Below are 13,098 nucleotides of genomic sequence, written 5' to 3'. Positions count from 1 at the left end.
GTCGTGCTCCGATAGATGATGTTTTGTTAGGGTCCGTTAGGTGCACTTGAAATTTGACTATTTCTCGGCTAGCTTGAAGGAGGTGGATTTGGATCTCTTCTCAAGAATCACATCGTCCCTATCCACTGTGGACAATAGAGTGCTTGATTCCTCCGTCGCTAGGGCTTCAGATAGAGCCTCGAGGGCCAAAGATGCGTTTTTTTTCCGGCACAAAGGGATTTGTACGGATCGCTCAAAATTGTGATAATTCCATTAGGTCCGGCATTTTGAGTTTCGTATACCCGTAATGGGGTATAGCTTGGAAGCATGAGAAAGCGTCCCGACCGAGTATGGCGTGATATCCACTGTTGAAGGGGAGCGCATGGAAGAGGAACTCTTCGAATCTATAGTTTTCGGGTGTGCCGAATACCACATCCAGTTTAATTTTTCCCGAGCATCGTGCTTCTCGGCTGGAGATAATACCTCGAAAGGTGGTATAACTGTGCTCGATACGTGATCTGTTCATCTGCATTTTATCGAGCGTGTCTTCATAGATGAGATTAAGCCCACTGCCGCCGTTCATGAGCACTTTAGTAAGCCGAAAACCATCAACGATGGGATTTAGTACTAATGCGACGGGTGCTCGGACTGACCGGGCCTTTGGTTCGTCTTTGGCCCTAAAGGTTATTGCCGTGTCATTCCATGGGCTCAATGCGGTAACCTGGTGGACTTCGGCGAGGTCACGAAGTGCCCATTTGCACCGATTATTTGAAGAGAAGGTCTTGAAGACCGCGAGGATGTTAAAGCTATCCCTCTCTGGAGAGTATTTCTCTGGACTTGTGGTGAGGATGACCTCTCCACTTTTTGCAGCTTGCCGTAGTACCCAGCATGCCCAGAAGCTGTGGGTTGGGACTGAGCGTGGAGTGGCGTGAATCGGGCAGGGCTTGTCCAGTAGTTCGTCAAGAATGGACCTGTGTCCCGTGAAGGGTTTGTTTTTCCTGCCCATGGATTGGTGGTCTGGTGATCCGCCAGGATGTGTATGTTTAACTCGGGCCGCACACTAGTTTAAGGCAGCGGGCTCCAGTTGAGTTTTCTAGGCCCTCCATGTGCTTTCTGTTGCACATTAATTTTGTACTACTTGTGATAGTTCCGTAAAGCTCTGTATGTGGCAACGGTCGAGGGCGTTCAAAATTCCCTCGTCAGTGTAGTTACGATGAAAAACTGAAAATACATCATCCTGCGGGCAGTCTTCGATCTTGTTATTTACAAGTAGGAACCTGACCCAAAAGTGGTGGACCGTTTCCTGAGGCTACTGCCGCACATACATCAGGTCATATATATCTGGAGGACCTGAATTGCTTGGAGAATATAGATTGTGGTGGGTGGGTGGCTTGAATTTTAGATCCCATCCCACATCCGAGTTCAGAGCCTACAACGTCTCTGAAGACCGGTTCAGGTCCGGGGACGCACAAGGGCTCCTGCAATCCTGCACTTGAGCCAGAGTCCGGAGGCCGTAAGGTCCCATCCGGAGGGATAGTATCTGGCTTAGGGGATTCGGAGATCCGAACACACTTGGTCTTCAATACGGGGAGTGAGGTGTCTTTGGCCGGTTCCTCAAAGACCGCCACAAGATGGGTGATCGGTGGGTGATAAATTTCCCTCTGGTCGGGCTTGAGTCTGATCCGATCATAGTCCGTGGAGACCCTTAGGGCGGTGAAGTGATCCAGCTGTTCGTTTAAAGACGAAACATCCGTCAGATCCAATTTTTTAGAGTACTCGGGGCCAATGTGAAGATGGTGTTTGGCGATCGTAGGGGAAGCCGCGGGCTTGACGGCTGCGCGAGCTCTTAAGGTGAAACCGCCAATCTAGAGGGTCTGCCCAGAAGCTAGGCACTCTCCGGAAGTGATATTGTTATTGATGACTAGGCGAGCCATAGATCGCTTCTGTAGGCAGCATGGCAGAGCTCTCAATGAAAGCATCTATGTCGGTGTCAAAACCAGTAGATCTCGGGTAGAGGGGTCCAAGCTGTGCATTTGAGGATCAATGGTAACAGGAGACCGGGGGACACAGTGTTTACCCAGGTTTGGGTCCTCTTAAGGGGGGTAAAACCCTACTCCTGCATGATTATATTCGACGAGTATGATGATTACAAGAGTTGATCTTCCTCGAGATCGTAATGGCTAAACCCTAGATGTATAGCCTATGGGTATTCTGATTCTCTCGAAGGTGTCTAATCCCTCCAGTTTATACACACTAGAGGGGTCCATGGTTTGTACAAGGTCGGTTCACCGCGGAAGGAAACTTTCGGACTCTAATCTTGACGTCTACATATAGAGAAGTCCCATCCGGACACGGTGATAATCTTCAACTTGATCTTATGTGGCCCATCCAGCCCGGCTCATACTCCCAGGTCGGACACATGAGGACCCATGAATCCATGACTCCCTCAACCAGTTACAGAGAGACCAAAATTATAGTTCCTGGAAAATGTTCCAACCATCATATCTGCCTGAGATTCAGATTTGGTTGGTGTCAGGATACTCCAGACTCATCAAGTCTAGAAAGAAAAATGAAGGTTTGCAACAGAAATCAACGAGATGGCGTTGCGAGAATCTCAGGGAATGAACTATGATAGCAAGCTTCAAAACATGAGCTGGTTCTGCTACACACATGTGAACACGTTATCCCAGACAAGCATGACCACGTAGTAGTCTTATAATAAAACACTAGCGAGTTCTGGTGGGGGAACCATCATTGCGGATAACATAGTCCTTGCATAAGTCATATGATTAGGTCTTATGAAGGAACTTCTTCTCCTTGAACAAATCAATCAGTGGCTTGATGTGCTACGGATACATATAGAATCAAGGTTGCAAGTCTCGAGACCACAGAATACGTCGCAGATATGCATGACTGACTTGGGATGTTTCCAGAGGAAGTAAAAACAAGCTTTCTAATTCACGGCGACAACTTACATCAGATACAAGTGAATTCAAGGAAGTCACTTCTCTCATCCAAACATATACCTCATGAACGGGACATGAAGATAATGCTTATAAAAGTTTCCAACACTAGCTTAATGTTCAACATGAATCACGGAAAAGATAAAGATGTTGCTGATGGGCTCAACAACAATTCATCCAGGTTTCCATATAACCATAATTATGTGAACAAGGTGATAGTATTGGTCAGATCCAAAAGATATAATGGTGTATGCTTGAGGGACAATCACGAGTAAGACAACATTACGAACATAGTTGGGTATGATTTGATTTGACGATAACCCATACGCAAATCAAAGATTTGGGTAAGACAATAGGTCCAAAAATTGATCACGAGGACCAATCAATGAAGATATCATCTTTCTTCAACACACACACACAAATATCCCTTTGGAACGAACTAAGTTAGGCAAAGCTTCTATCTTCCAACTCTCCAAGTTGTTGTTTAGCTTAACTAACTAACTCAGGGGTATGCAACACAGATTCTTGGAGAAGGGGTGGTTACAAGAAACCATCTTGATCACAAGCTCAACATAACAGTTAGGGGACAACCTGGTGATATTTCCGAGAAGATATTCGGAAAATCACGAACCACCAATATGTTTTTAAGCTTGAGAACAATCTTGCTTTTGAGGCAAGATGATGTGATCAAATAAGCAAGGGGTTGACGAGATCCTAACTCATTGATCGAAGTGTGGACCAGGAAAATGGTCTAGGTAGCACAATCTATCTTAGAATGATGATTCTATAACCAACACGCTAAGAGTGAAATTGTTGTCCTTTAACTACCAAGCAACGAGGTTGCTAGGAGTATTGATTTCACACATCACGATTCATCTGTCGGCATTCCGATTACAATAACACGGGGACCGGCGAATGAATAGTTATGGCGAGAAGTATTACTGCGTCAAGAATTCAAAAGAGGTGGTGCAATTCTCATGACAATCCTGACATAAAGAGGGCAACACTCCACAATAGAACAAAAAAAAGCTGGATTGCCATTTTGATTTGTGGAGTACGACTACTTGGCTCAAACCTGGATATGGATGAGGTACTAGAGTTTCTTTCTCCTAGTCATTGTGAATTAGAACGGCTTGATGGACCACAAGAATAATATGCCACAATGAACATGAATGAACAAGTATTCCTGACTATCAGTTGATAGACGGGGTCAGGATACAACTAAAGAGGGACAACTCAAAGGAACATATGATTTTTTAGTTGTGGATTCATGGATTAGTATGTCGAACAAAGCTCAACATTTCTTCCGGATAACCCACGCAGAAAGGAAGGACTGGCAGAGTCACAAATATCGAATGGAGAACTTATTAAGAGCACTCTTGTTGTGATAATTTGGTTTGAAAGAACTTCTGCGATAATGGTTCATAGTGGAAGAACGATATACCACGGACCTCAAAGGCTATCACAAAGGTTACTAATATCCTAAAGGAACTAGCAAACACTATCAACATGAGGTAAGTGGAGTGAATCTTAGGTTCAAGAACCCTGGAATGGAATACCTACTAACTAATAACATCACGGGATGCTTTCAAGAATGATGGCCAGAATCATCACACTAGGAACACAAAACATGGCTAGGTTACTAGGTGGTTCTCTAAGATACCCTATAATAGCTTCAACATATATGTCGAGGCAATCGAGTACCTCAACTCAACAATTAGTGTGGTTAATCTGGCCCAAAAGGACATCAAAAACAAAGGGAAATGATTTTTGCAAATGCATCAGATTGTTTAGAAACCTGGGATGACTCGGAGAGCATAACAGCTGTAAATGCTCAAAAAGATTTGAGACATCCTGCAAAATAGTGGCATAACCACTCAACATCACAAATATCAAGGTTCCGAGACCAACTATTATCACACGGAGGTAGAGAAACTGAGCTGAGACTTGAATCCACCATTCTTATAAGTCTACGGATTAGTAACATGTGATCCTGATATAAAGAAGAGAAAGCCTAGTTCCTCAACCCCGTAGGAAAGATAGGATGACTCGGATCAGAAGGGCATAAGTTAAAGGAGTAAAAAGAGCCTTACGTTCCATTCCACAATCAATTCCCTTATGTAACTAAAGAATTTCTAGACTCAACTTCGACCAGTTTGGCTTGGTAATCCTACAGGCAGTCAGGCTCCGATACCAAAGCTGTCAGGACCCCGATCCCAAGTCACATCGACCTAGCATGTAACACATCATATCACTTTGCGGCCTCACGCACGGTATTCTCACGGGTGCCACCTTACCTGGCCCGGGACCGTTTGCGCATTTTGGCTCATGTATATGACGGCGTCTCTAGCATCCATATGACAGAGAACCCGAGCCGACATGACTAGTCATGAACCCAAAGTGGCACTAACTTACACGGACATGCATACATGACCCAACAATGAACGTGGCGATCATCAACATATGAACCCAAGTCGTAGCAAGCTATAAGGACTTAAAGGAACTACACCTGACATTTCCCCGGAGGGACAGACATAGGAACGAAGAAGGACACATGTCGGCCAGCCTAAGTGTTCCAGAGCAGTAGCAAGCTACCATGGCTTAGTGGAAGCACTAGGAGACATTTCCCCATAAGAGAGGCTACCAAGGATAAACAGCTAGGTTGTCGGGTCCCACACATACCAATACACGGTACACATACGCATAGCATGCACGATATGTGTAGATACAACATGGCATCATAACATAACTCAACAACTCATATAGATAAAGGCCCAGAAGAGCCACATAGCATTGATTACAAACAGGGGTCACATGACCCAACATACAGAGCATACAAGCAACGAAAGCATAACATGTCTGAGTACTGACAACTACAAATGAAAAAGGCTGAGAAGCCTGACTATCTACAAGACCCTCCCAAGGGACAGGATCATAGCTGAGGTAACAAGCTAAACGTCAAAGTCCATGCAGAAATACTAGTGAGACTGAAGTCTCTCTGCAAAAAACATAAGTTGATCAAACGCGAGTACAAATGTACCCAACAAGACTTACATCAGAACTATCTACATATGCATCAATATCAACAAAGGGGTGGTGGATTTTAACTGCAGCAAGCCAGCTTTGAATCAGTGGCTATTCTGTACTACAACCACTGGTAACTCTTTTGAGGTGGCGCACACGAGTCCACATATTCACCATATCAATACACCACTATGGACCCGCTCCCGTCTTCCTACGAGAATGACATCCATAGCACTCACGCTTATCTTGCACATTTTAGAGTACCCACTTTCACATGTCTATGAACTGTATAGGCAACCTAGAAGTCCTTTACCGCGGACGCAACTATTCGAATAGATCATCTATAACCTTGCAGGGGTGTACTTCTTCACACATGTTTCCACCACTTAGCGTCTGCACACGACATGTGCTCGGCAGACTTCAAGCGAAAGCCACGTGGGTGTAGACCACGACCTGACTAACCACACAAGTCCCTAGTCCAGGTTTATCGCCTATTCAGGTTCCATCCGCAGGGAGTCCGGCCGAGTTTTTTACTATGACCCAAACGATGTGTGAAGGGTTCTCGAGACACCAAACGGGCGACTCGGTACATCGGGCCACTTTCCTACCGCATCATAGCCCACCCCTCCGGTCAGTGCTACGCACGGCCTCTAGCATACTACAAACACTAGAAACTACTTGCAACTCCTGGATAGAGGACAAGGGGGGTTAATAAGTCGAGCGGGGTCATATTTCAGGGCCCAACATGTGGTAGTAGCTGTTCATGGATCACAAACACAGAATTCTGTTCTTGAGGAATGTTTCAATAAGACAACCCACCATGTACTCCTACATGGCCTCTCACCGCTACCTTACCAAATCGTGTTCACACACTTAGCTCTCAACAGTAGGACATGTTCACAACTTTCCAATTCATCCCTGATGAATCAGACCTGACACAACTCTAAGCAATAGCAGGCAGGATGAACAAGCATGAATGAGTAGGCACATCATGGCTCAAACAAATCCTACTCATGCTAGTGGGTTTCATCTATTTACTGTGGCAATGACAGGTCATGCAGAGGAAAGGGGTTTAACTACCACATCATGTAATAGATGAATCGTTGTTGTCCTAATGCAGTAAAAAAGAGCAGGAGCGAGAGACTGGGTTCTATCGGAATGAAAAAGGGTTTTTTGCTTGCTTGGCACTTTCGAAGATAGTATAGCTCTTCATGAGTGTCATCGAACTCATCGTCGGAACCACGTCTACAAAGAGGGGAAAAACACCGACAAACAAGAGGGAACACAATCAATGCAATGCAACAATATGATGCATGATCATGACATGGCAACATGCTGTGATTTGAGCTAATGCAACTAGCAACAAGTTAAATGAAGCTGCTTTGAACCCTAGGTTCAAATTCAAACTCCACATGTGGTTATTTAAATGTCATTCATTTGATTTGTCCTAAACATTAGCCAAAATTTGTTCTAACATGCATGAAAATGGTACAGATGGACAGATTGGATTTTTCTGATGATTTTTCATATATAAATTATTTCATTTGGAGGTATAGATTAATTTCTATGATTTTTTGAAGTTTTAAACATTTTCTGAAATTTCCTGGATTATTTTAAATCCAGAAAATGATTAACTGCCTCAACATGATGTAACAGTGACGTCAGCTGGTCAACGGCTGGTCCAGGTGAAACCTGACCAGTGGGTCCTGCATGTGAGTGTAACAGGGCAGACACAGGGGCTGACCTGTGGGGCCAGGTAAACATTGACGTGGCAAGGTCAAACTGACATGTGGGGCCGACTTGATTAATCTAAACTAAACAGGGAATAAATCCCAGTGTTAGGGCATGGGGCCCATAATTCAGAGGGAGAGGGGGTTAATTAGCGGGGTCATCAGTGGCTAATGACAGCGCCACGTCGACTCGCCGGAGTTTGGCCGGCGATGACCAAAAATGCGGCGGAGGTTGTCGGGATTTCGCTACGGCCCATGGTTTGAGGCGGGGTTTGGCTTGTTTGAACGCTGGGAGTGCACCGCATCCAATGGTGGCATCAGCTCACGCCTAAGTGGACCAAATCAACGACGGCGACAACTTTTGTGGCGGCCGGAGCTCGGCCATGTACTGGCAGGGTGTTGCGGTGCACTGCGATCCGAAGGAGAGGCTGGGCAGCGTCGCTGGGCTATCCGGAGCACGACGGGCAGTAGCACAAAGGCGAGACGAGATCGACAGTAAGTTGAGCATTGGCAATGGCGGACGGCGAGCTTCGGTGATGGCGGGAACGACACTACGGCAAATGACAGGCCATGGGGACAGGGGGAAATGGCGAAGGGGCTCACTGGGAGGTCGAAGCGCAGCTCAGTGGGCTCGGGGTCGACCTGAAAGCGGCGAATTTGTCGATGGCGTCCAGCGGCCGTGCGGACAGTATGAGATCGATGGCGAGGCTTCAGGGCACCCGGCGTTGCGTGACTTGGTGTAGAGGATGAGGTCGTAGTCACGGAGCTCGAACACGTCGGCGGGGCGAGGGGACCACGATGGACGCATCGAGCGGCGTCGGTGGCTCTCGGCCTCGTTTGGGGACGAGAGGAAGAGAGGGGGAGGAGGTCCAGGGAGAGAGGGAAGATGAGTAGGGGGTTGCGCACGTCTCTGCAGCGAGGGAAACGGGACGTGGGGAGCAGCTCCGTGGCAAGCAGGAGCTGTCTGCGGTTGCTGAGCTGCTGCCATGCAGCTGCCTGAGGTTGAAGACAACCTGGAGGCACTGGTGGGGTGGCCTGGGCTGCTGCTGGACTGGGCCGGCAACAGGTAAGTCAGGTGAGTGCTTCTGTTTTCATTCATTTCTTTCTGTTTTTTTATTTTATTCTTCTGTTTGTTTTGATTTAGTACAATACCAAATCATTTTATATACTTCTGATAAATTTTGTGTGGACTAGATGGATTATTCCAGAGCCCCTCACAAATTTCCAGAATTATTGGACATATATTAAGTATATAACAAATATAAATACAATGCAAATAATTGTTGGACTAACTCAGATGACCAAAATAAATATTTCTGAGCGCCTGAAAATATTGCTTTTACCTCTAGCCAATATTTTCAGAGAAAAACAGGAACACTTTCTTGGACCTCTTTGATGAGATTTTAATGTTGATTATTTCTGAAATGATTTCTGAGGGTTTCAACTAACCTCAATTCAACTTTTATGAATTAAAATGATGATGATGTGATGATCAAGCAAAGACAACAGGGACAGAGCAAGGGCTGTGACACCACCGCGCACCCCCCGACCTCTATGCAAAGGAAGACAATCAATAATAAATCACGCTCCAACTTAATAGCATAACGAGAGACTATACGTGCATGATTCGAGAATCACAAACCTTAACACCAATATCTTACTAAACACGATCATCCACTAGTACCTCCCATACATTATCTTCTCTATATCATAAAACTATTGCAAGGAATCAAACATATCATATTCAGTGATCCACAAGTTTTATGTAGGATTTTATGACTAACCATGCAAATGACCAATTCCTGTTGACTCTCTAAATATATATAAGTGAAGCATGAGAGTTTAATTCTTTCTAGAAAAGAGCATGCTCTAACAAGTATAAGTGATGCAAAAGAGCATTCTACAAATAACGGTTTTCCATGTGAAGAGAAACAGGAAATCCAAACTTCAAATGATATAAGTGAAGCACATGAAGCATTCTATAAAGCCAACCATGGACTATCTCATACCAGAATGTGCATTATGAAAAGTAGAATAAAAAGCACATGACGCTCCAAGATTTACACATATCACGTGAATGAAACGAAAATGAAAATATACCAGTACTTGTTGAAGAAAGATGCGATACCTTCTGGTGCATCCCCAAGATTAGCCGCTTGAGTATCCTTGAATATTTACTTGGGGTGCCTTGGGCATCCCCAAGCTTGAACTTTTGCCTCTCCTCCTTCTCCTCATATCGATACCTCCTCGATCTTTGAACACTTCATCCACACAAAACTTAACAGAAAACTGGTGATATACGTTAGTATGATAATGCAAATCACTACTTTAAGTATTGTTGCAAACCCATTCATATTTTTTTGCATTGTAGATACCGTATTATAACTTCTCCATGGCTTATACCATCGATACAATCAATATTTTCATTAAAACAAGAAAAACAATGCATCAAAAACATAAACTATCAAAAACAAGATAGTTTGTAGCAATCTGAACATTGACCATACTTCTGTAACTCCAAAAATTCTGAAAACTTAGCACAAAATAAACAATTTGCATAGCAGTACTATGTAAAATTTCAGAAAATTTTCACGTACCAGTAAAAAACAAAAATTCACACACTATAGCCAATGTTTCTGTTTTTACATCGCACATACCAACAAGCAATCTAATCATCCTAAAGGCAAATCTTGGCACATTATTTTTATAATACAATGGATTTGTACAAGGGGACAATTACTTTTGCGAGAACTTCCATGAAAAATTCTACATTGTTTCCATGAGCATAAACACAAGTGTTCAAGGTCAACCCTCACTTCTCCAATGCATAACATTCCATTTGTTTCCTTTCTTGAAAAAGTTTTTAGGTTCCCCTCTATATGTTTTTGTCTTTAAGCAAAGCACTCAATAGATATAAATAACTCTCTAAAACTTCCGGGTTGTCTCCCTGGCAGCGCTTTCATTAAAGCCATTAAGCTAGGCATAAAATGCTCAAGTAATTGATCCACCCGGATCCCAAGGTATATCAAAGCCAATTTTAGTTAGAAATGATTTGTAATTTAGTAGTGATCACAAAGCAACATAAATCATTCAATGACAAAGTCTAACTCTCTTCCTATGCATCGGCATGTCATAAAAGAACAATTTATGCACATCAAGTAAAGGCCAATACATAGCATAAGCAGTTTCTTGCAATTTTATCGTGTTGGAAACATAGAGAGGCGCAGATGTAGTTCCTCTCTCATAATAATTGCAAGTAGGAGCAGCAAGCACATGGATATTATATTCATGAAAATCATCATGCATCGTAGTAAAATGCAACCCATCAATATAATCCTTAATAAGAGCAAACTTCTCTGATATAGTGTAGTTTGGAGAACTCAAAAAGATAATAGGACTATCATGTTTGGGTGCAATAGCAACAATTTCAATATTAACATAAGGAACTATAGCAAGTTCATCTCCATAAGCATAATTCATATTGGCATCTTGGCCACAAGCATAGCAAGCATCAAGTTCATCAAAAAGGGATATTTCAAATGAATCAACGCGATCATAGCAATTAGTATAGCATTCATCCATCGGTAAGAACAAAGGGATATTAAACAATGTATGAGTTGGAGTGTTACTCTCATTAGAAGGTGGGCACAGGTAGCTAGTCCGCTCTTCCTCCTTTTGTTCTTTGCTCTCCTCGTCATCTTTTTCATCCAATGAGCTCACAGTTTCATCAATTCCTTCTTCCATAGACTCCTGCAAAATATTAGTCTCTTCTTGGACAGCGGATACTTTCTCAATAAATACATCAATATCATAATTCTATTTATAGTTCTCATAGCAATATTTAAGTATAGCAAAGTTTTTAGGCCTACAAACATCATCATCATCAAAAGCTTCATACTTTTCAAACAAAGATTCAATTTCATAAGCACCCTTAAAAGGAACAAATTCTTCTATTCGTTCCACATCATAGTAATCATTTCTACCATTAGCATAAGAGGCCAAGGTTTCATTATCGTTAAATTTGCATGAAAAGGGAAGGTGTCGAGCTGTCATCCTAGAGCAACAAGTATAATCATAACTCTGGCATAAATTCCAAGCATACCAATGCAACATATCAATTTGATCCCATAATAGTTTGCCTTTTTGTGTCAAGTGATAATCCCTAAAGTATTCACGTTGGTCCAGCTTGTCTCCCATTATCAAGTTGAATGGGCGTTTCTCAGGATTATCAAAGTAGTGCTTAATATTTTTCACATAACGAGCATCGAGGGTTTTAAGAGGTTCCCCATCTCTATGAGTAGCAAGTACCACTAACTTGTTTGGTGTTTCATATTCCATATCCATAACTAAAGATAGAGAACAACTTAGAACAGAAATAAAACCACTTAGTGATAAAGCAAACAAGCACACAAGAGAATATTCACCCAAGACTATTGCTCGCCGGCAACGGCGCCAAAAAAGGTCTTGATAACCCACAAGTATAGGGGATCGTTTGTAGCCCTTTTCGATAAATAAGAGGGTCGAAGCCAATGAGGAGCTAAAGGTAGAACAAATATTCCCTCAAGTTCTATTGACCACCAATACAACTCTACGCATGCTTAACGTTTGCTTTACCTAGAACAAGAATAAAATTAGAAGTACTTTGTTAGTGTGGTAGGATATGTTTGCAAGATAATAAAGAACGTGAAAATAAAAGTTAAGTGCTTTTTAAATATAGAAACAATTAACTTAGTAAAATGAGTGTGGAGTGGTGGTGGTAGGATTTGTGGAATTGTCCCTTAGCAATTGACTACGTTGCTAGACCGATAGCAAGTTTTTATGTGGGAGAGGCCACTGCTAGCATGGCGTCCCTTACTTGTAATTCTATGCACCTATGATTGGAACTATTAGAAAGCATCCGCAACTACTAACGTTAATTAAGGTAAAACCCAACCATAACATTAAGATATATATTGGTCCCCCTTAAATCCCGTATGCATCAATTTCTATGTTTAAGCCGAAGCTGCTGTCACCCTTGCCCTCCAATGCATAGTCCTATCAACATACTACCAACCCTATAGTGTGGTCCACACGCGCGCTCATATGATGGGCACCAAAGGACAGCAACATAACCACAAGCAAATTAAACCAACCATAGCAATTCACCAATTACAGGTAGGGCAACAAAAATCTACTCACACATCATAGGATGGCAACATATCATTGGATAATAATATGAAGCATAAAGCACCATGTTCAAGTAGAGGGTACAACAGGTTGCGGGAGAGTGGACCGCTAAATACAGATGGGAGGAAGGTGATGGAGTTGTTGGTGAAGATGACAGAGTTGTTGGAGTAGATCATCGTCACACGATGCTTGCCTCGGCGGCATTCTGGCGCCACCGGGAGAGAGGGGGAGAGAGC

Source organism: Triticum aestivum, chromosome 2B (assembly GCF_018294505.1).
Source record: "Triticum aestivum cultivar Chinese Spring chromosome 2B, IWGSC CS RefSeq v2.1, whole genome shotgun sequence".
NCBI classification, from domain to species: domain Eukaryota; kingdom Viridiplantae; phylum Streptophyta; class Magnoliopsida; order Poales; family Poaceae; genus Triticum; species Triticum aestivum.
Note: the sequence above shows the minus strand (reverse complement) of the source record.